The 22,401-nt window shown below is 42.3% G+C and overlaps 1 protein-coding gene across 1 annotated transcript in view; it reads left to right on the top strand.

The window, feature by feature from the left end:
• Positions 1 to 22,401, top strand: part of LOC143925008 (E3 ubiquitin-protein ligase TRIM39-like) — a 130,622-nt gene that overhangs the window by 97,469 nt on the left and 10,752 nt on the right. The window lies entirely within an intron of this gene.

Below are 22,401 nucleotides of genomic sequence, written 5' to 3'. Positions count from 1 at the left end.
TTCCCCCAATTGTACTCCCCCTAGTATGTATGATGCATGCATATTCTTAGCCCCCAAGTACATTTCTCAACATTAAACCTCATCTGCCACATCGTCACCAAATTAGACATTGAGGGCGGCTTGTAAATTGGAGACATCCTGTAAGGACGTTATTCTACTGCATAGCTTGGTGTCATCTGCAAAGACAGAAAATAGGATTTTTATAACAGCTTACCTGTAAAATCCTTTTCTTTGATGTACATCAGGGGACACAGGGCCATATTAATTACTATGTGGGTTATATCGGACTGACAGGCACTGGACAATGGCACGCCCCTAAAGGCGTGTACTCCCCTATATAACCCCTCCCATTACTGGGAGTCCTCAGTTTTGTAGGCAAGCAATACAAGTGCATCCCAAAGAAGGGAGAGACCTCTGTGTCTCCTGATGAATATCAAAGAAAAGGATTTTACAGGTAAGCTGTTATAAAAATCGTATGTTCTTTTCTTACATCGGTGGGGAAAAAAGCCATAGTAATTACTATGTGGGATGTCCCATAGCAATGGCAACTGAAGGGGGGGGGGGGGGGGGGAGACAGAACAAAAACAGGAGGCCAAAGGCAATATCCTCCTGACCTTTAATATCGATTTGATAAAAATCGGATAAACGTATGAACCGAAGACCAAGTCACGGCCTTACAGATCTGAGCCATAGAGGCCTGATGATGCACCACCCAAGAGGCATTAATCGCCCTGGATGAGTGTGCTCTTAACAAAAGAAGGAAGAATTTTCTTCTTTAAGCTGAAGCTTGAATAATCACATGACAAATCCATTTGGAAAATAGTGGATCTTGACGCTGCCTGTCAACATCTTGGACCCTCTGGCAGTACAAACAAAACCTGTGTTTTGCGAGAATGTAGTGCTTTCTCTTCCCCAGATTAAGGCTCTGGGGAGAAAGAAGAAAGAATATCTTGGTTAAAATGAAAACCTGTTACCACTTTGGTAGGAATTCAGGATGAGGACATGAAACCACTTCATCCTTATACATGATGAAATATGGCTCTTACAAGAGAGAGCCGCTAGTTCTGATACTCTTCTAGCCGAAGAAATGGCAACCAGAAAAGATTCTCTTGTCAAAAGAACCAAGGAAATTACTTGTAAAGGTTCAAACGGCTGATTCAACAAAGCCAATAAGAACAATTTTAAATCCCAAGGATTTAGAGGTGCCTTGATAGGGGGAATAAACCGTGTTACCCCCTGAATAAGCTACGCACCAAGAGTGGGACGCAAGAGGCCATAGGAAAAACACTGACAAGGCCGGGCTCTGGCTCATGATAGAAGTCAAGGCCAGCTTTATTTCAGATCCCATATAAAGGAAATCAGGAATCCTGCCTATGACATACTTCCTGGGGTGCCAACCCCTGGATCCACACCAAGAAACCTATGCCTTCCAGACTCTAAAGTAAGTGATTCTGAAAGCCGGCTTCCTGGCAATAGTCAAAGTAGACACTACTGAAGGAGATCACCCACGATCTTTTATAGAGTGGGATTTAACAGTCAAACCTGTTAAACTTTTCGTCCATAAGGTAGGATGAAATACCGGACCTTGTGTAAGAAGGTCTGGCTATAATGGCAGAGTCCGAAGGACTCCTACTGCCATCCTTATGATCTCTGTAAATCAAGATCTTCTGGGACCCACTGGGGCCGCCAGAGTCACCTCCTTTTGTTCCTGCTTAATCCTGTGGAGAAGGCATGGAACTAGCATAACTGGAAGAAATGCATAGATCAGTGAAAACTGATCCCATGGGAAGACTAATGTGTCTGCTAGCGGACCCCTTGTTCTCAACATAAAGTTGTCGACCTTGTTGATGAATCTGGACACGAATAGGTCCATGTCCAAAATACCCCATCTGACATATCGCTAGGAAGATGTCAGGGTGAAGAGATCATTCTCCTGGAAATAATTGTTGGCGACTCAAGTAGTACGCCTGAAAAATTAAAATTGCCGATAGGCAAGGAATGGTGTGTTCTGCCCAAGCTAGAAAATTATTCACCTCTTGATGGTGATTGATGTAAGCCACCGCCGTGGCCTTGTCAAACTGAATCCTGACAGGACAGCCCCGTAGTCTGACCGCGAAGATTCTGGGGCCAGAAGTACTGCCTGAAACTTCCAAAAATAAAGTTGATAGGCAAGTTCCTCTAACCTGGACCATCTCCCCTGGACAGAACTATCTTCCAGGGCTGCTCCCCAGCCTAGAAGCCTGGCATCTGTTGTTAAAACCTTCCAGGATAAAGATTTTCCCTTTTGCTGGATAACAGCCACCAATTTAGGCTCTGATTTATGTCAGGAGCCAAGAGTTTTGGAAACAAACAAGGCCTGAATCTTTTTTATTCCAGACCGACAGGATGGTGTCTTGAAGCAGCTTTTGAGTAAAACTGCGTGTAAGGGACGGTCTTGAAGGAGGCCACCATTTCCCCTAAAAATCTCCTGCACAGCCGGATGAAGGAATTTTCCTTTGTTTTGATAAAGTTGAATTAGTCCTACAATGGAAACTGATTCCTGTCTGGGGTAAGAATACCTTCTTCTGTATGGTATGTATAAGCAGCCCCCAAGTACTGTAATCTCCTTGATGGATTTAAGGAGAATCGTCCTAGGTTGAGTATCCAACCTAGAGATTTCAGATATTTACGGCTGAGATCAGACTCTGGTTTTAGACCTGAGACTGAATGATCTATTAAAAGTAGATCTTCTAATAGGCTAGGACTGCTATGCCTTGAGCCCTTAATCTGGCTAAAGGAGGTGCCAGAATTTTTCAAAAGACTCGTGGTGCTGTGGCTAAGCCGAATGGCAGGACCACAACTGAAAAGATAATTTTATATTTCAAACCGCAGAAATTTCTGGTAAGCGGGAAAATTTGGCACATGGAGATATGCAACTCTCCTCCTTGCAGGATGGACACAGCCGATCGAATTATAAAAGGATCGGATGTTTAAGTGCTGATTGAGATCTTCAAGATCTAGAATGGGTCTTAGCTCTCTGTTCTGGAACCTTAAAAGGTTTGAGCCAAAAAAAAACCTGTTCCACTAAGGGAACCTCTGATATCACCGACTGGGATAACAGCTGATCCAGAGGCCAGAAAGAGAGACTTCTTTTTTCTCTGGATCCTTAGGAACATTCTCTGAGGGGACGGAAACTCTTGTATAAAGACTGCCCCATCAGCAGCCCAAGGATCCCACAGGCAGCACCCAAACAGGGACCCAAATCCTGGACCCTCAGATCAAAAGCCGACTGAGCCATCCGGGCTCTCAGAACTCTATTCGTAACCTAGAGAAAAAATTGCAGAAATTCCTCTGCTCTTGACATTGTTCCTGCCAGATCTTGAGAATCGCAGGACCTTTCCCCTCCTCCTTCTTCATGAGAAGGTTTTAGCATTCTGCTTTGTGGGCTTTCTGCCCCAAGATCCTGGTGCTGCCGTTGGGGACTTTCCCTTGAACCTGTCGATTGAAATCATTGAGACTGCTTAGAGGCAGATGCCCCAGGCATAGGAGAGGCAGCATGATAAAAGGAGAAATGTTTAAACCTCTTTTTACTGGTAAAGAGAGCTTTACCCTTTTGGATGTACTTATCCTCTCTAAATAGCCATACCCCAGGAAGGGAAACAAACTGGCTAAGAGCTTTCACCTGGTGCTTCGGCTGATCAATATTTCAGCCACAGAACTCTGCGAGAATGCACTAGTCCAAGCATAAGCCCTAATAGTAATTACTATGGCTCTGTGTCCACTGATGTAAGAAAAGAAATGTTACTTTTGATGCCAGACCCAATGTCATTTATAAAGGTATTAAAAAGTAAGAGTCCCAGCACTGAACCTTGGGGTACACCACTGATAACCTTAGACCATTCAAAGTAAGAATCATTAACCACTACTCTCGGAATTCTGTCTTTTAGCCTGTGTTCTATTCATTTACAAGCTGATATTTCCAGGCCTGTAGACTTTACCTTACACATGAGCCATGTGTGGGGAACTGTGTCGAACACTTTTGCAAAATCCAAGTATACCACGTCCACCACCACCCCTCTGTCCAAAGTATTACTTACCTCTTCATAAAAAGAAATCAGGTTTGTTTGACAACTTCTGTCTTTCATGAATCCATGCTGTCTGTTGCTTAACTACTTTGCGCCCGCTCTATAACCAAAAGACGGCTACAGAGAGGACGCTATCTGCCGGGAGGGCATCCCCGGACGTCCTCCTATTTGCTTCCCCTCTAAGCGTCGCCGCGGGCACGCATCGGGGAATTTCTGTGTTGGCCGTGTCCCTCGGACACAGCCAATCACTGATCGTACTAAATGGCCAATCACAGCGGCCATTTTGCACTCGATCGGCCTGTCCAATGAGAGGTGATCTCATATGTAAACATATGAGATCATCTCTCATCGCCGGCTCCACTCCTCACACAGAGACAGCGTTTGAGGAGGGAGAGCTTCTGTGCTGCAGCTGCAGTGTTAGTGAGAACACACACACATACACACAGAGTAAAACACACACACACAGAGTAAAACACACCCACAGTAAAACACACACACAGTGAAACACACACACATGCCCACCTGTCCCCAGTGCTACCTATCAGTGCCATCTGTCCCCTGTGCCACTTATCAGTGCCATCTGTCCCCAGTGCGACCTGTCCCCAGTGGCACCTATCAGTGCCATCTGTCCCCAGTGCCACCTTTCAGTGCCACGTGTCCCCAATGCCACCTATCAATGCCACCTGTCCCCAGTGCCACCTGTGTCATCTGTCCCCAATACCACCTGTCCCCAGTGCCACGTGCCACCTGTCCCCAGTGCCACGTGTGCCCAGTGCCACCTGTCAGCGTCACGTGTCATCAGTGCCACGTATCAGTGCCACCTGTCATTGTCACGTGTCATCAGTGGCACATATTAGTGCCATCTATCATCAGTGTCAGGTGTCATCAGTGCCACGTATTAGTGCCATCTGTCATCAGTGCCACGTATTAGTGCCATCTGTCATCAGTGCCACATATTAGTTCCATCTGTCATCAGTGTCAAGTGTCATTAGTGCCACATATTAGTTCCATCTGTCATCGGTGTCAAGTGTCATCAGTGCCACATATTAGTGCCATCTGTCATCAGTGTCACATCAGTTTCACGTGCCATCAGTGCCACGTATCAGTGCCATCTGCCATCAGTGCCACGTCAGTGTCACGTGTCATTGTCCTGGTGCTCCAGGGCCTTCAAAAGTGTAATAGTTAGTCAACAAGTTAGATGTGTAATTTATGCTCCTAGAACACGTGACGTTGTTCCCTGAATGTTGGGTCTCTCTAAGTGGCCAGGCTGAGAAAAAGTTCCACACATGTGGTATCGTAATACTCGGGAGGATTAGCAGAATGTATTTTGGGGAATTATTTGTGGTATACACATGCCATGTGAGAGAAATAACCTATTACAATGACAATTTTGTGGGCAAAAAAAAAAAAACAACTTCATTTTGCAAAGAATTGTGGGAAAAAATTACACCACCAAAAACCTCCCCATGCCTCTTACTAAATACCTTGGAATATCTACTTTCCAAAAAGGTGTCATTTGAGGGGTATTTGTACTTTCCTGGCTTGTTCGGGTCGCAAGAAATGAGATAGTCCACCAGTACATCAGATGTGATAATTTTTTTATGATTTGCACCACAGCTTGTAGACTCTCTAACTTTCACAAAGACCAAATAATATCCACTAATTTGGGTTATTTTTACCAAAGATATGTAGCAGTATAAATTGTGGCCAAAATTTATGAAGAAAAATTTATAATTTGCATAATTTTATCACAGAAACAAAGAAAAATTTGTTGTTTTTTTTCAAAATTTTCTTTGTCTTTTTTTTGTCTTTTTTCATTTATAGCGCAAAAAAAAAAAAACCCAGAGGTGATCAAATACCACCAAAAGAAAGCTCTATTTGTGGGATAAAAAGGACAAAAAATTAATTTGGAGACAGTGTTGCATGACTGAGTAATTGTCATTCAAAGTGTGAGAGCACCGAAAGCTGAAAATTGGTTTGGGCAGGAGGGGTGTTTAAGTGCCCAGTAGGCAAGTGGTTAAAATGTTTTTTCCCAGCAAGAACTTATCAATGTGGTCTTTTATTAAACTCTCCAGTATCTTGCCGACTATAGAAGTTAAACTAACAGGTCTATAGTTACTTGGTAAAGACTTTGATCCCTTTTTAAATATAGGCACCACGTTCACCCTACGCCAATCCAGTGGTACTATTCCTGTCATTAATGAGTCCCTAAAAATTAGATACAATGGCTCTGAAATTACAGAGCTCAATTCTTTTAGGATCTGAGGGTGGATGCCATCAGGTCCAGGTGCTTTATCCACCTTTATTCTCTCTAAATATTTCTGGACCATATCACTTTTGAGCCATTGTGGATCATTCGGGGCTGTGTCACTACCACCCCCATTATGGACATGAGCTCCCCCATGCTCTTTTGTATACACAGAGCTGAAGAAAGTATTTAATAAATTAAAAAAAACTTTGGAAAACAGCGCTGTCCACAAAATTACTCAATTATTCAAAAGAAGGCCTAAGCCAGTGAGGCAAGCGCTAAAAATAATAGTATGAATACTAACAATAAACTAAATATAAATATAAATTCTTGCTGCAACACAATGTGAGATACCCACAATATACACAAACCAAAAAATATAAAGCTGCGCTAAAACTTATAAAAAATGATATTGTGACATATTGAATTCTAATATCAAATGCTAAACAGTGTATACTACCAAAAATTGTGCAAAAAAATTACTCAAAATTAAAACACATAAAAAGTCCAAGGGGAAGAGAAACGCAAAGAAATAAATTCAGTCCATTGAAGTGACTCTTTAAAACACCCTTCAGATGTATAGCAGGTGTGCCCAGAGAGAGAGTTTTATCCACCACCAAATTCAGTAAGGCTTACCAGCTGACAAGATCTCTTTTTAGGGAGATCATACAAGCTTGAAAACAAAACAATCGCTCCTGGTCCTTCCAATAGGTTCTGCTGGCGTCTCCAACTCCTATAACTCCTTCTTAGAGCGTCTCACATTCCACCATAATTAATTGGTAAGAAAAAAAGAGAAAGGCTCCCATAGCATAATTCCGTATAAAATATTTTAATCCGAACGTAATAAAAGAATAACAAACTCACAAATTTCCAGCTGAGTACAAGCGTGTGTATAATCACGAGCCGGCCGGCTCTCTCCTATTTACACTGCCCACCCTTCCTGGTCAACGGGGAATGGCGGTGACGTCAGCACGCCGCTCACCCTACGTCGTTTCGTCAAAAATGACTTCTTCCTGGGGTACGGGCGGCGCGCTGATCCACCGCCATAAATACTCACTGGCAAAGAATGTAACCGCCCACTTCCGAGCTCCTGGCTACAGCTCCTAATCCGCCATTTTAAAATAGGGCAAGATTGATCGTTCGCCCTAACCATTGAATAGTAAAGCCACTCTAGGGAATCAGAAACAAACCGTTTCCCAAATGGGTCTACATCGTCCAATTCAACTATGTCCCTTAATTCCCCAATCGGGAGCACACGATCAGACAGAGGCGTCCCTCCATGTCTGAGCGCACAATTCCAATATGTGCAACCAAAACACGAAGGGACCCACACTCACTCCCCGACCCTGCTCCCCCTCATGGACAAGGGACATATGCCTAACAAATCATCAGATCGTTTCATGAATATAAAAGTTCGTAAAACTATACATATATACGAAGAGAAGGAACATTCTCATATAAAAAACATTATTCCAATTAGCCTTATATGCAAAGGACTATTGGAAAAATTATATATGCTAAAATATATACCAAATACGTCAAAACACCCCCAAAGATAGCTTAGTTGACCCAATCCCACAAAGGGGATCACTATCCCATGTTTTAACATGGGTCGCCAACCAGCTAAGATAAGTTTGGAATAAAAAATGTTTTAAAGTCTAAAAAAAACAAGGAATAATGGTTGGATTAAATGGTGTCACAAAATCACAAACCATACCTCAAGATAATAAAATATTGATACTAGCTCATAATGGCTCGTATCAGGCCACAGACCATACCCCAAATCTATAATTAACCCTTAACCACTTCCCGACCAGCGCACGACGATGTACGTCGACAGAATGGCACGGGCAGGCATATTGGCGTACATGTACGTCCAATATTCGTTGCCGCCGTGCCATCGGGAGCGCGCCGACGGCGGCGCGCTCCCGCGGTGGTCGGGACCCCCGTGAGTCCGGTCGCGGGACCCGCGGACTCGATCGCCGCGGGCATCCCCGCGATCGTCTCACGGAGCGGCCGAATGGAGGAAATGCTGTATAAACAACATTTTTCCATTCTGCCTAGCAACTAGTGACGCTGATCTCTGCTCCATGTGATTGGAGCAGAGATCAGTGTACACTAAATGAAAGCCCAACCCCCCCACAGTTAGTAACACACCCCTAGGAACACTTAACCCCTACACTGCCACCCACTGGTTAACCCTTTCACTGCCAGTGTCATTTACACAGGAATCACTGCATTTATATAGCAGTGATTACTGTATAAATGACAATGGTCCCAAAAATGTGTCAAAAATGTCCGATGGGTCCCCCACAATGTCGCAGTCACAATAAAAATCGCAGATCGCCGCCATTACTAGTAAAAAAAAAATAATAAAAAATTATTAATAAAAATGCTATAAAACTATCCCTATTTTGTAAACGCTATAACTTTTGCGCAAACCAATCAATAATCGCTTATTGCGATTTTTTTTACCAAAAATATGTAGAAGAATACGTATCGGCCTAAACTGAGGGAAAAAAATGTTTTTTTATATATTTTTGGGGGATATTTATTATAACAAAAAGTAAAAAATAATGTGTTTTTTTCAAAATTATCGCTCTATTTTTGTTTATAGCGCAAAAAATAAAAACTGCAGGGGTGATCAAATACCACCAAAAGAAAGCTCTATTTGTGGGGAAAAAAGGACGTTAATTTTGTTTGGGAGCCACGTCGCACGACCGCGCAATTGTCAGTTAAAGCGATGCAGTGCCGAATCGCAAAAAGTGGTCTGGTCTTTGACCAGCAAATTGGTCCGGTCTGAAAGTGGTTAAAGTATATCAGGGGTTCAATACAATCCCCGTATACTAGTAAAAAAGGTTATTCAGGCACACCCCATCACCCACCCCAAAAGGTAAAGCACCTTCCATGGGTGGCCTCAAATGGTGTTAAGGGTGGCCAAGACCACTACCCCTACCAAAACCTACTAGTCAGTACCAGACGAAATATACCCATCACATCTCCTCACGGGGGATGATGTCGGTTAGATGGATATAATCTCGCAGGGCCTTTATGTAATTCAAAATAAACGCCCGTAGCGTTTATCAGAAAGAACCAACAAACCCTCTTCGCCAATCAAGTCAAGACTGAGACCAAGGACCCAACCCAGGAATTCGGAAGTGGTTCACATTAGAAGGATCTAGCCGTTATCTATAAAAGCGTTCACGTCAACATCCACATTAAGATCATAAGGTGTGTAACATCGTGTTTTATGTATCCACGTCATTTCTAGTCTAGACAAGTCGCGCACCAGGGAACTACCCCTCCAGTGCGCACTAAACTTGTCAATACCTAGAAACAAAGTGTTTGCTGGATTACGGCCATGATATAGGTCATAATGTTTGGATACCGAGTAGAATTTATACCCATTCTTAATGTTTGTGATGTGCTCTCCTAAGCAGACTTGCATGGCTCGCTTGGTTCTCCCTATGTATTGAAGCCCGCAGGGGCATTGTAAAAGGTATACAACGCCCTTAGAGCTACACGTTATAAAAGGTTCGATTTTATGCTCCCTCTGAGTGCTAGTAGAGACGAAAGTCTCAGTTTTTCTCTTTTTACTTTTGTTCAATGTACAGATCTGACACCGTCGACATTGATGGTACCCTGTTATGTGTTGAAAAAAGGAAACATTCTTAGTGGGAGGGTCTATTACGTTAGGGGCTATCCTATGTCTCATGGAGGGGACCCCTCTAAAGATAATCTCTGGTTTGGCTGGAAGGAAGGTGCGGATGATTCTATCATTAGACAACAGATACCAATGTTTACGCAACATCTTTTTGACTAGATAATGTTGGGTGGAAAAAGTTGTAACAAAAGGGACAACAGGCTTCTCCCTTTCTTTACCCAAACCCACCCTCAACAGAGAGGTTCTGTCACCATCGGCAATCTGTTCTATAATTGCATTCATAGATTTAACATCATACCCCTTTTCTTCCAGTCTCCCTTTTAGAATATTAGCCTGCAACCTAAAGTCGCCAACATCAGAGCAATTCCTCCTCATTCTTATAAATTGACCTTTAGGGATTGATCTCAACCAGGAACTATGGTGGCAGCTCTCTGTGGGTATGAAAGAGTTCCTATCAGTTTTCTTAAAATAGGATATCGTTTTAAAACCCCCTTCAGACTTACTGATTGTCAAATCCAAAAAATGGACACTCTCTGAACTGGCCTCCACTGAAAATCTGATACCCCTATCGTTGTTATTGATATTGAGAAAAAATTCCTCCAGTTGGGGCCTAGTCCCCTCCCACAGGAGGAGGACGTCATCTATATACCTCGCCCAGAACGTCAGATGCGGGCTTCGGTCCTTATAGACGACGTCCTCCTCCCACTTAGCCATAAAGAGATTCGCTAAGCTAGGGGCGTACTTCGCCCCCATTGCTACTCCCCGAATCTGTTTGAAATACTTTTGTTCGAACCAAAAATAGTTATGGCTTGCAGCAAACTCCAGTAAATCAATGACAAACTGTTGCTGCTGTACTGACAAGGTGGACAGTGTTCAGATAGTATGTCGCAGCCGCGACTCCCAATTCATGGGATGGAATGATCGTATAAAGTGAGGTGACATCAGCTGTCACCAGTAAAGTGTGTTCACTAGATCTCAACTCAGACAGTAAATTGATCACATGCCTCGTATCTTTCAGATAAGAGGGCATTTTTTGGACTAGTGGCTGAAGAAAAAAATCAATATATTTCCCCACCCGGGACGTGACAGAATCTATGCCACTCACTATGGGACGTCAATCCCTAAAGGTCAATTTAAAAGAATGAGGAGGATTTGCTCTGATGTTGGCGACTTTAGGTTGCAGGCTAATATTCTAAAAGGGTGACTGGAAGAAAAGGGGTATGATGTTGAATCTATGAATGCAATTATAGAACAGATTGCCGATGGTGACAGAACCTCTCTGTTGAGGGTGGATTTGGGTAAAGAAAGGGAGAAGCCTGTTGTCCCTTTTGTTACAACTTTTTCCACCCAACATTATCTAGTCAAAAAGATGTTGCGTAAACATTGGCATCTGTTGTCTAATGATAGAATCATCAGCACCTTCCTTCCAGCCAAACCAGAGATTATCTTTAGAGGGGTCCCCTCCATGAGACATAGGATAGCCCCTAACGTAATAGACCCTCCCACTAAGAATGTTTCCTTTTTTCAACACATAACAGGGTACCATCAATGTCGACGGATGTCAGATCTGTACATTGAACAAAAGTAAAAAGAGAAAAACTGAGACTTTCGTCTCTACTAGCACTCAGAGGGAGCATAAAATCGAACCTTTTATAACGTGTAGCTCTAAGGGCGTTGTATACCTTTTACAATGCCCCTGCGGGCTTCAATACATAGGGAGAACCAAGCGAGCCATGCAAGTCTGCTTAGGAGAGCACGTCACAAACATTAAGAATGGGTATAAATTCCACTCGGTATCCAAACATTATGACCTATATCATGGCCGTAATCCAGCAAACACTTTGTTTCTAGGTATTGACAAGTTTAGTGCGCACTGGAGGGGTAGTTCCCTGGTGCGCGACTTGTCTAGACTAGAAATGACGTGGATACATAAAACACGATGTTACACACCTTATGGTCTTAATGTGGATGTTGATGTGAACGCTTTTATAGATAACGGCTAGATCCTTCTAATGTCAACCACTTCCGAATTCCTGGGTTGGGTCCTTGGTCTCAGTCTTGACTTGATTGGGGAAGAGGGTTTGTTGGTTCTTTCTGATAATCGCTACGGGCGTTTATTTTGAATTACATGAAGGCCCTGCGAGATTATATCCATCTAACCGACATCATCCCCCGTGAGGAGATGTGATGGGTATATTTTGTCTGGTACTGACTAGTAGGTTTTGGTAGGGGTAGTGGTCTTGGCCACCCTTAACACCATTTGAGGCCACCCATGGAAGGTGCTTTACCTTTTGGGGTGGGTGATGGGGTGTGCCTGAATAACCTTTTTTACTAGTATACGGGGATTGTATTGAACCCTTGATATACTTTAAGGGTTAATTATAGATTTGGGGTATGGTCTGTGGCCTGATACGAGCCAGTATGAGCTAGTATCAATATTTTATTATCTTGAGGTATGGTTTGTGATTTTGTGACACCATTTAATCCAACCATTATTCCTTGTTTTTTTTAGACTTTAAAAATTTTTTATTCCTATTCCAAACTTATCTTAGCTGGTTGGCGACCCATGTTAAAACATGGGATAGTGATCCCCTTTGTGGGATTGGGTCAACTAAGCTATCTTTGGGGGTGTTTTGACGTATTTGGTATATATTTTAGCATATATAAATTTTTCCAATAGTCCTTTGCATATAAGGCTAATTGGAATAATGTTTTTATATGAGAATGTTCCTTCTCTTCGTATATATGTATAGTTTTACGAACTTTTATATTCATGAAACGATCTGATGATTTGTTAGGCATATGTCCCTTGTCCATGAGGGGGAGCAGGGTCGGGGAGTGAGTGTGGGTCCCTTCGTGTTTTGGTTGCACATATTGGAATTGTGCGATCAGACATGGAGGGACACCTCTGTCTGATCGTGTGCTCCCGATTGGGGAATTAAGGGACATAGTTGAATTGGCCGATGTAGACCCATTTGGGAAACGTTTCGTTTCTGATTCCCTAGAGTGGCTTTACTATTCAATGGTTAGGGCGAACGATCAATCTTGCCCTATTTTAAAATGGCGAATTAGGAGCTGTAGCCAGGAGCTCGGAAGTGGGCGGTTACGTTTTTTGCCAGTGAGTATTTATGGCGGTGGATCAGCGCGCCGCCCGTACCCCAGGAAGAAGTCATTTTTAAAGAAACTACGTAGGGTGAGCGGCGTGCTGACGTCACCGCCATTCCCCGTTGACCAGGAAGGGCGGGCAGTGTAAATAGGAGAGAGCCGGCCGGCTCGTGATTATACACACGCTTGTACTCAGCTGGAAATTTGTGAGTTTGTTATTCTTTTATTACGTTCGGATTAAAATATTTTATACGGAATTATGCTCTCTTTTTTTCTTACCAATTAATTATGGTGGAATGTGAGACGCTCTAATGCCGCGTACACACGGTCGAACTGTTTGACGTACTTAGTCCGTTGAAACACATTTCAGCGGACAATCCGCTCGTGTGTGGGCTTCAGCGGACTTTTTCAGCGTGCAGTCCGGAGTACTAAGAATTTTGGTTTTTCCAAAAATCTGTCCGTCGTACTTTGGTTTCAGCGGACAATACGGTCGTCAGTATGCTAGTTCGACGGACTAAGAATGGCGCATGCCCAGAAAGGATTTACACGGCGGAAGGGTGCTTTGCTGTGTCTTGGACTTCCTATTTCTAGTCCCGTCGTACGTGCTGTACACGTCATCGCGCAAGCTTTCGACGGACTGTTTGTGTATCCGTGTGTGGTCAAGTCCATTCAGTGGAAACTACGACGGATTGTCCATCGGATTGTATGACGGACTAAGTACGCCATACAATCCGCTCGTGTGTACGCGGCATAAGAAGGAGTTATAGGAGTTGGAGACGCCAGCAGAACCTATTGGAAAGACCAGGAGCGATTGTTTTGTTTTCAAGCTTGTATGATCTCCCTAAAAAGAGATCTTGTCAGCTGGTAAGCCTTACTGAATTTGGTGGTGGATAAAACTCTCTCTCTGGGCGCACCTGCTATACATCTGAAGGGTGTTTTAAAGAGTCACTTCAATGGACTGAATTTATTTCTTTGCGTTTCTCTTCCCCTTGGACTTTTTATGTGTTTTAATTTTGAGTAATTTTTTTGCACAATTTTTGGTAGTATACACTGTTTAGCATTTGATATTAGAATTCAATATGTCACAATTTCATTTTTGCACTTTATAAGTTTTAGCGCAGCTTTATATTTTTTGATTTAATAAATTCGTCTTCTCTTTGTCCCCAGTCACCCACTCCAGATTATTTTGTAAAGGGCCTACATGCTCAGACCTGACCTTTTTACTATTAATATATTTGAAGAATTTTTGGGGGTTTGTCCTACTATCTTTTGCAATCTGTTGTTAGTTTCTAATTTTTGCATCCTTCATTTACTTTTTACATATCCTGTTAAATTCTTTGTAACATTTAAATGACACTTGTGTTCCTTCATTTTTATATTTTTTTAAAAGCTCTTCTCTTATTTTTTATAGCTTTTTTAACTTTGGCCGTGAGCCACATAGGTTTTGTTTTTAGCCTTTTAAACTTCACAAACAGTCTTTTTGAAGAATTCCCATTTCTGTTCTGTGCCCATTGATGCCAATATTCTCTCCCAGTCTAGGTCCTGGAGAGCAGCCCTCATCCTTGGAAAATTTGCTCTCTTAAAGTTAAACGTTTTTATCTTACCTGTATGTATTTCTTGTTTAGCGCTAACATCAAATTAAATCATGTTATGATCACGGCTACTCAGGTGTTACTTTATCTGGACATTAGTAATAAGCTCCGCATGGTTTGAGATTACCAGGTCCAACAGAGCTCGATTCCTAGTTGGGGCCTCAATAAACTGGACCATACAATTGTCCTGCAATAGGTTTATAATATATTGCCTTTTAAGAGTGCCATTACTCCAGTCAATTTCTGGGTAGTTAAAATCCCCCATTATTATCACCGTCCGAGCCCTTGCAGCCCTTTCCATCTGTGCAAGGATTCGAGTCTCCACCTTCTCATTAACATTGGGTGGTCTATTACAAACTCCAATGATTAACTCTGAACTATGCATATCTATATGCAGTTCCACCCATAATGCTTCAGACTCATCACATTCTCCATCAACCAGGTCCTCTTTCATACTTGCTTTGAGATCACTTCTCATATAGACAGAGACCCCGCCACCTTTCCTTTTTACCCTGTCACTCCGAAAGAGTGTATAGCCAGGAATATTAATAGCCCAGTCATGTGAAGATAGAAGCCAAGTTTCAGCAATACTGATTACATCATAGCTCTCATGCACCAGAGCTTCCAACTCACCTATTTTGCTTGGCAGACTTCTGGCATTGGTGTACAAACACTTTAATGCACCATTACATTTTGCTCTGGTGTTTTCATATAATTTTTAGTAGTACAAATGGCACTATAGTTTCCAACGGCTGTTTGCAACATAGGAAATTTCTTGTCACCTGCCATAACCCTCCCCCATCTATCCCCATTACACCCTCCATTAATGTCTAACCCCTAACTGACCTGTCAGCCCAATGTAATTCTGGTTCACCCTCCCCCCTCAATCTTAGTTTAAATACTCATCCAGCCTTCCCATAAACCTCTCCCCCAGAACAGCAGACCCCCTTCCATTCAAGTGCAAACCGTCTTTAGCATATAGGTTGCACCCCAATGAAAAGTCAGCCCAGTGCTCTAGAAACCCAAATCCCTCCTCCCTACACCAGGTCTTTAGCCATGCATTCAGCTCTCTAATCACCCCCTGCCTTTCCTGTGTTGCGCATGGCACAGGCAACATTTCAGAGAATATCACCTTGGAGGTCCTTCCCTTCAACATGCAGCCTAGTTCTTTAAATAGATTCTTAAGGAGCCCCCACCTTCCATGTGTACGGTCATTGGTTCCGTGGACCAAGACAGCTGGGTCATGCCCAGCCCCTCCCAGTAATTTATCCACCCGGTCCACCACATGCCGAACCCTAGCACCAGGTAGACAGCAAACCATTCAGTTGAGGCGATCCTGGCAACAAAATATTCTATCAGTCCTTCTGATTATAGAATCCTCTATAACCACCAACTGTCTAGGCCTACCTGCACCAACCCCAACACTTCTACTAGATGGGCTCCTCTCCCGGCTGTTAGGGGTAGCAGTGACATCTAGGGCTGCCACCTCTGTGTTTGCCATCTTCACCCAACTTGTTTTGATGCACAAATACAGGACTGGCCTTCCTTTTCTGCAAGCCCCTTCCACTCCCTCTAACTACATTAACCTATCTTCCTATCTGATAATTCTGGCTTGCCCCTCCACCCCCCACATCAACCCTACTGACCACCTGCTCAGCGAGCAGGGAACCCCTTTCAAGGCTGTCCTTTCTGCCCAGTGTTCCAACTTGCTCCTCCGGATCTCTAATGCGAGCTTCCAGAAGGGCAACCTGCTCAGATCTGTCACAGCGGTATCCATCCTTTAGCTGTTGCTCCAATTTTGCATACACGTGGCACACTGTGAACTGAGCAAAACCTTAAACCCTGCTAGCACTCATTTCCCAGTTACAATACAATTACTTAAAGGGAAGTTTAAGATGTTACTTACAGGTTAAAAAACTCTTGTCTTAACTCCTGTTTTCAACTATTAGGGGAGTTTGTATAAATACTTGTATACACCTGTGAACAATTAACCACTCCCCTTAATTAGCAGAAAGAAAAAAAATGCTGTTTAAAAACAGGGGTGCCTTTGTCAAGGCACCCCTGAAAAAACCCTCAAGGCACCCTAGGCAATAAACATGCTCTCTCCAACCTAGCCTCAAGCATACGGCTCATCCTCATCCAACGCAGCTGTTCCTCACACATCCACTCCAGACCCAGGCCTGGGTGGGAAGACCCAGATCACCTGACTTCCTTTAAATATATACTCTCTCCCAGCATGCTTAGGGGACTGAAACCCCTACTGATTGGCTGAGAGAAGTATGCATATTCATAGACTAGCTTCACTGCAGCTCATCATACTAACAGTGCCACCTATTCACAGAAGGGAGGAACCACAGCTAAACCAAGCTTAGGAAAAAAAAACAAAATGATCACAAAGACTACAAATCAGCTAGGTTAGCTACCACCTAACACAGCTAAATGTACTAGTAATATGATAAACAAATACTAAAGCACTGCTATGTGTATTAAAGTGGTTGTAAACCCTTACAAACCACTTTGACCTACAGGTAAGCCTAGATTAAGGCTTACCTGTAGGTCCAAGAAATATCTCCTAAACCTATGCGGTTTAGGAGATATTGGCCCGAAGACAGGCACCGCTGTCTACGGCGCATTGAGCGCGGCACTGAGCGCGCCGCACTGAGCGCGCCGCACTGAGTGCGGCATTTCCAACAATGGAGCTGCAGCGCGTGTCGGCTCCCGCGCGCATGCGTGGGAGTAACGTCATCGTGGCTCCGCCGAATGACAGCGGCGAAGCTGCGAGACCCCACCGAAAAGATGGATGCGCCGGACTACAGGGGACAGCGGTGACATCGCTGGCTCCTGTGTCAGGTAAGTGACACATAATGGGCTACTATGCGATGCATAGTAGTCCATTATGCTTTGCCTTTGCAGGTAATGAAAGAGGAAGTAAACCCATCAGGGTTTACTTCCTCTTTAAACAAACTGTGTTATAATCAAACAGAACAGTAGCGCCATTTAAACAGTGGTCTCTAACACTATATAGCTAATTAATTTGGTAATTATGCGCTTGTTCAAACAAAAACTCAAAAACATATGAAACATAAGTATGTGAAATTTCCACACACACTGTATTCAAAAATATATATTGAACAGAGTCCCATCAGTGAAAAATAAATACTAGATAAATAAGTAAAATAAGTCTTCATCATAAATTGATAAAAGTGACTTGTCGAAGTGTTCATAAAGGTGCTGTCAGAAACCATGAATCAGACTGAGACAGAAGTGCAATTAAATCACACTTGTTTATTAATAAAAATAAAAAGGTAAATAGAAAAAGCGTAGTCAAAGCATAGCCAGAGACCAGTAACCGGATAGAGTAGTCAGCCAGGCCAGAGTTCAATAACCAGATCGGGTAGTCAGCCAGGCCAGAAGTCAGGGATCCAAACAGCAAGCAGGATAAGGATCCAGAAGGGATGTCAGAAAGCCAGTCTTTAACAAACCTCAGGAGATGGTTTCTTGTGATGTGACCAAGGCGAAGGCAGAGGTGAAGTGAGCTGGAAGGCTTTAAGTAGGCAGGTCAGATGAGCATCATCAGGAACAGCTGGTAACTGTGGAGAGAGAAGAGCAGCCAGCCTAGAGAAGGAAGGGCTAAGCCAGCCCTGACAGGTGCTCATCCAAAACAAGAATTTTCAGTGACACAGTGTCACCACTTCCATCACAATGCCCGCTCAACTTAGGAAGCAACCCCAATGGGTCTAGTGAAGAATTGGGGAGCCATGATGACATCTGCTGGTGTTGGTCCACTGTGTTTTATCAAGTCCGAGCAGCCCTCTACCAGGAAATTCTAGAGCACTTCATGCTTCCCTCTGCTGACCAACTTTATGGAGATGCTGACTTAATTTTTCAGTAGGACTTGGCACCACCACTAGCCCACCATACACCGATATAGATCATCCATATCCATACTCATATAATACCCGGGGGAGAGAAGAAAAGGGGCTCCGATGTGTAGTATGTATAATAAACTTTAATAGTATTGCATAAAAACACACAGTTAGGCAGTATTCAGTGCCTTCGTAAACAGCGGTTCTTCCAGTCTCGGCCGCGAACGGAAGTGACGATCATAACACCTGGCTCCTCCCTAACGCGTTGTGTCACAGCTTTCGTGACTTTTTCAAAGGGTCAAGGAGTCAGGTGTCTATGAACCATTTTATACAGTCGCTAATGTTGCCGTAGCAACATCTTACTTCCACTATGTTACCGCAATGTTTTACATAGAGAATTCTATTGTATCCAAAAACATTAATAACTCTTATATCATATTAAAAATCTTCATTGCAATTTACCAAATTATTTTTAAATTTGCAACAAACGATTAAAATAAAGTTTTAGATAATATATAACCAAAGAAATCATCCATTATGACTGAAGAGACATCTAGTGGTGAAGGAAATTATTGCATCTTTTCTTTAATAAAATTTATTTGACATCCATCATTATTGCCATCTAGTGGACATAAATTATTGTATATATATATCTTGTTATACAAGTCATTTATCGACTCTGCCTTCTAGTGGACTTATAGAAAACTAACTTTATTTCGTCTTGAATAATTTTCTATTTTCCATATAAAGTGCAATAATTAACTTTCATCCACTTTGAATGATTAACACAACAACTAGTCTCTTCAATAATAAATATCATTACGACATAAATAATATAATATTAAATAAAAAATAAAAGAACTTACAAAACTGTAAGTGTTGTTGGTCGGACAGTCAGATGAAGCCCACTCACGGTCGGATTATCCGACAACATGGTCCGATCGGACATTTTCTGTCAGAATGTCCGACCGTGTGTACAAGGGCTAAGAGTTGGGGCTCTCCTATAAACAAATTTAGGCCTCTCTGGAAGAATGGTACATAAATGTCGGTCCATTTTAATAATTTCCCAATGTTTTTTCACAATTTTTTCTATTTGTTTATATTGGGTATTATAATCCATAATAATGGGTATTGAATGCTGTTTCTCTATATTTTTAATATTGTCCTGTATTCATTTTTCCCTGTCGACATGTGCTACATTAGATATTATATCTTGGATAAAATCAGCCTGGTAACCCTTCTGAATAATTTTTTTGCCAATTATCTTTGCTTGTTGGCGAAAAACTTGTTCATTAGAGCAATTGCGTCTCAATCTAATGAATTGACCTTTAGGTATGTTTTCTAACCATGTATTGTGATGACAACTATCGAGTGCTAGGTAACTATTTCTATCTACTGTTTTAAAATGTGTATAAGTACTTAATTGGTTCTCTTCTTTCTCAATTACTAAGTCTAAAAAGTTAATTTTATCTGTACTTATCTCCCAGGTAAGTTTAATATTTTTCTCGTTAGTATTGAGATTAAAACAAAAATCCATAAGGCTCTCTCTATTACCAGACCAGATAATAATCAGGTCATCTATATACCGTTTGTATAATTTTAGTTTGTAAGGTACATTTCTATATACAGATTCTTCCTCCCATTGTACCATATACAAATTAGCAACGCTGGGTGCATATTTTAATATGATATAAGAATTATTAATGTTTTTGGATACAATGAAATTCTCTATGTAAAACATTGCGGTAACATAGCGGAAGTAAGAGACGTTACTACGGCAACATTAGAGACTGTATAAAATGGCTCATAGACACCTGACTCCTTGACCCTTTGAAAAAGTCACGAGAGCTGTGACGCAACGCGTCAGGGAGGAGCCAGGTGTTATGATCGTCACTTCCGGTCGCGGCCGAGACCGGAAGAACCGTTGTTTACGAACACACTGAATACTGCCTAACTGTAAGTGTTTTTATGCAATACTATTAAAGTTTATTATACATACTACACATCGGAGCCCCTTTTCTTCTCTCCCCCAGATATTATATGAGTATGGATATGGATGATCTATATTGGTGTATGATGGGTTGAACTCAGAGTGGTGGATAAGAAAGCAATAGCCAGCATCTTACCTAGCGATATTGGAGGAGTGGATCTTACCCCATTTTGATTATACAGCGGTGTATGGCCCCTAGTGGCCTTCCCTGGAGGTGAAAGGCTGGGGTAAACAAGGGGCGCACCCCAGATCACCTGTGAAGACAGGCGTTGGGTGTTTTTTTGCACTGGTTTGAAGTGGAATGCACTTTAAATAGAACTTTGGGGCTGTATACTATTATTAATTATTGATACCCACATTATGAATTTGTAAATGATTAATTTGTGAATTATAGGTCAAAGAATTAGTGGACACACAAGCACAAATGATTGTTGCCCCTGGCCCTTCCCCATTTTGTTCCAAGTACAATTCAGCTACTGGTAGGTAGAGCTGCACGATTCTGGCCAAAATGAGAATCGCAATTTTTTTGCTTAAAATAAAAAGATAATTCTCACGACGTAAAATCTTTCACATTATACAAGTTTTTATTTATTTTTTATTTATTAAAGTCATTTTTTTTAAACAAATTGCATTTGAAAGACCACTGCGCAAATACAGTGTGATGTAAAATATTGCAACAACCACTATTTTATTCTCTACGGTGTCTTCTAAAAAATCTATATATAATGTTTGGGGGTTCTAAGTAATTTTCTAGCAAAAAAAAAATATTTTAACTTGAAACCAACAAATGCCAGAAAAAGGTTTAGTGTTTAAGTGGTTAAACTTTTTTTCACTTACACACAGTCTATTCTATTGACAAATTGTTACAATGTTTATACTTAAGTTCAACTGATAAAGAATGTTTTGCTTCAGACCCCCCAGTTTTTCTCTTCTTTTCTTTTGAGGGCTGTGGCTTAAGAACTGCAGATATAATTCTTTGCATAGATAGAATTTTGAAACACTTTAGTCAAGATTGCGATAACGATTCTTGACGATTAATTGTGCAGCTCTACTGTTAGGTAAGTTCAACCCCCTGACCCCCCCCCCCCAAGCCTACAGGTGGAAAATCTCGACAGAGCTGGAGGAGGTGCGGGCTGTGCTCCCTCCCCTCTTGTCAGTGGAACACTCCACTATATAGCAGATGATACAGGATCGGACTGTACACAGTTTAATTACCTGCCCTTTGCTGACTCCAAGGACTGCTCATCTCCCAGAAGCAGGAAAAGTGGGCAGGGGGGCAGGTAATCAAACCATTCACAGTCTCATCTAATAGTGATCCTGTGTCATCAGCTGTACGGAGGAGTGTTCCACTGGCAGAAGGGGGAGAGCACAGCCTGCACCCCCCCCCCCACCGGCTCTGTTCTCTCTCACTTCACTGCACCAGACTGCCTCCCCCTTGCCCTGCCTGGCCCTGAGTGCAAGGATGGAGATAGGAGGGTAAGGCACAATGATCATGGGGGGGGGGGGCAGCCTGAGTGGGCAAAACTGAAATCGGCCATGTTGGTTGTGGCATATGTACACCCCTATTCACTGCCTTTGCAGCTTAAGAAAAATGTAAAACTGTAAGTATAAACAATTCCTCAGGATCCTTTGGAACCTAACTCGACTGTTTAAAGAAGCTCATAGATGTTGGGAGTAGGCATAAAACCGGATAAACCTGACATAAAATAGAAAGAAACTTTTCTGAGCAGGGGCTGCCCAAACATTTGCATTTGACTATATATATTAACCTTTACTTTTTTTTAAATAGGGAAATAGAAAATGGCCATTATAATGTATTAATACTACACATATTGTAGCATCCCATGTATTATGGGTTAGTAAACAATGATT

This window comes from Lithobates pipiens, unplaced genomic scaffold (assembly GCF_037356315.1).
Source record: "Lithobates pipiens isolate NorthernLeopardFrog02 unplaced genomic scaffold, aLitPip1_a1.2 Scaffold_22, whole genome shotgun sequence".
Classification (NCBI taxonomy): Eukaryota; Metazoa; Chordata; class Amphibia; order Anura; family Ranidae; genus Lithobates; species Lithobates pipiens.
Note: the sequence above shows the minus strand (reverse complement) of the source record. Positions and strands in the feature narration are given on the sequence as shown.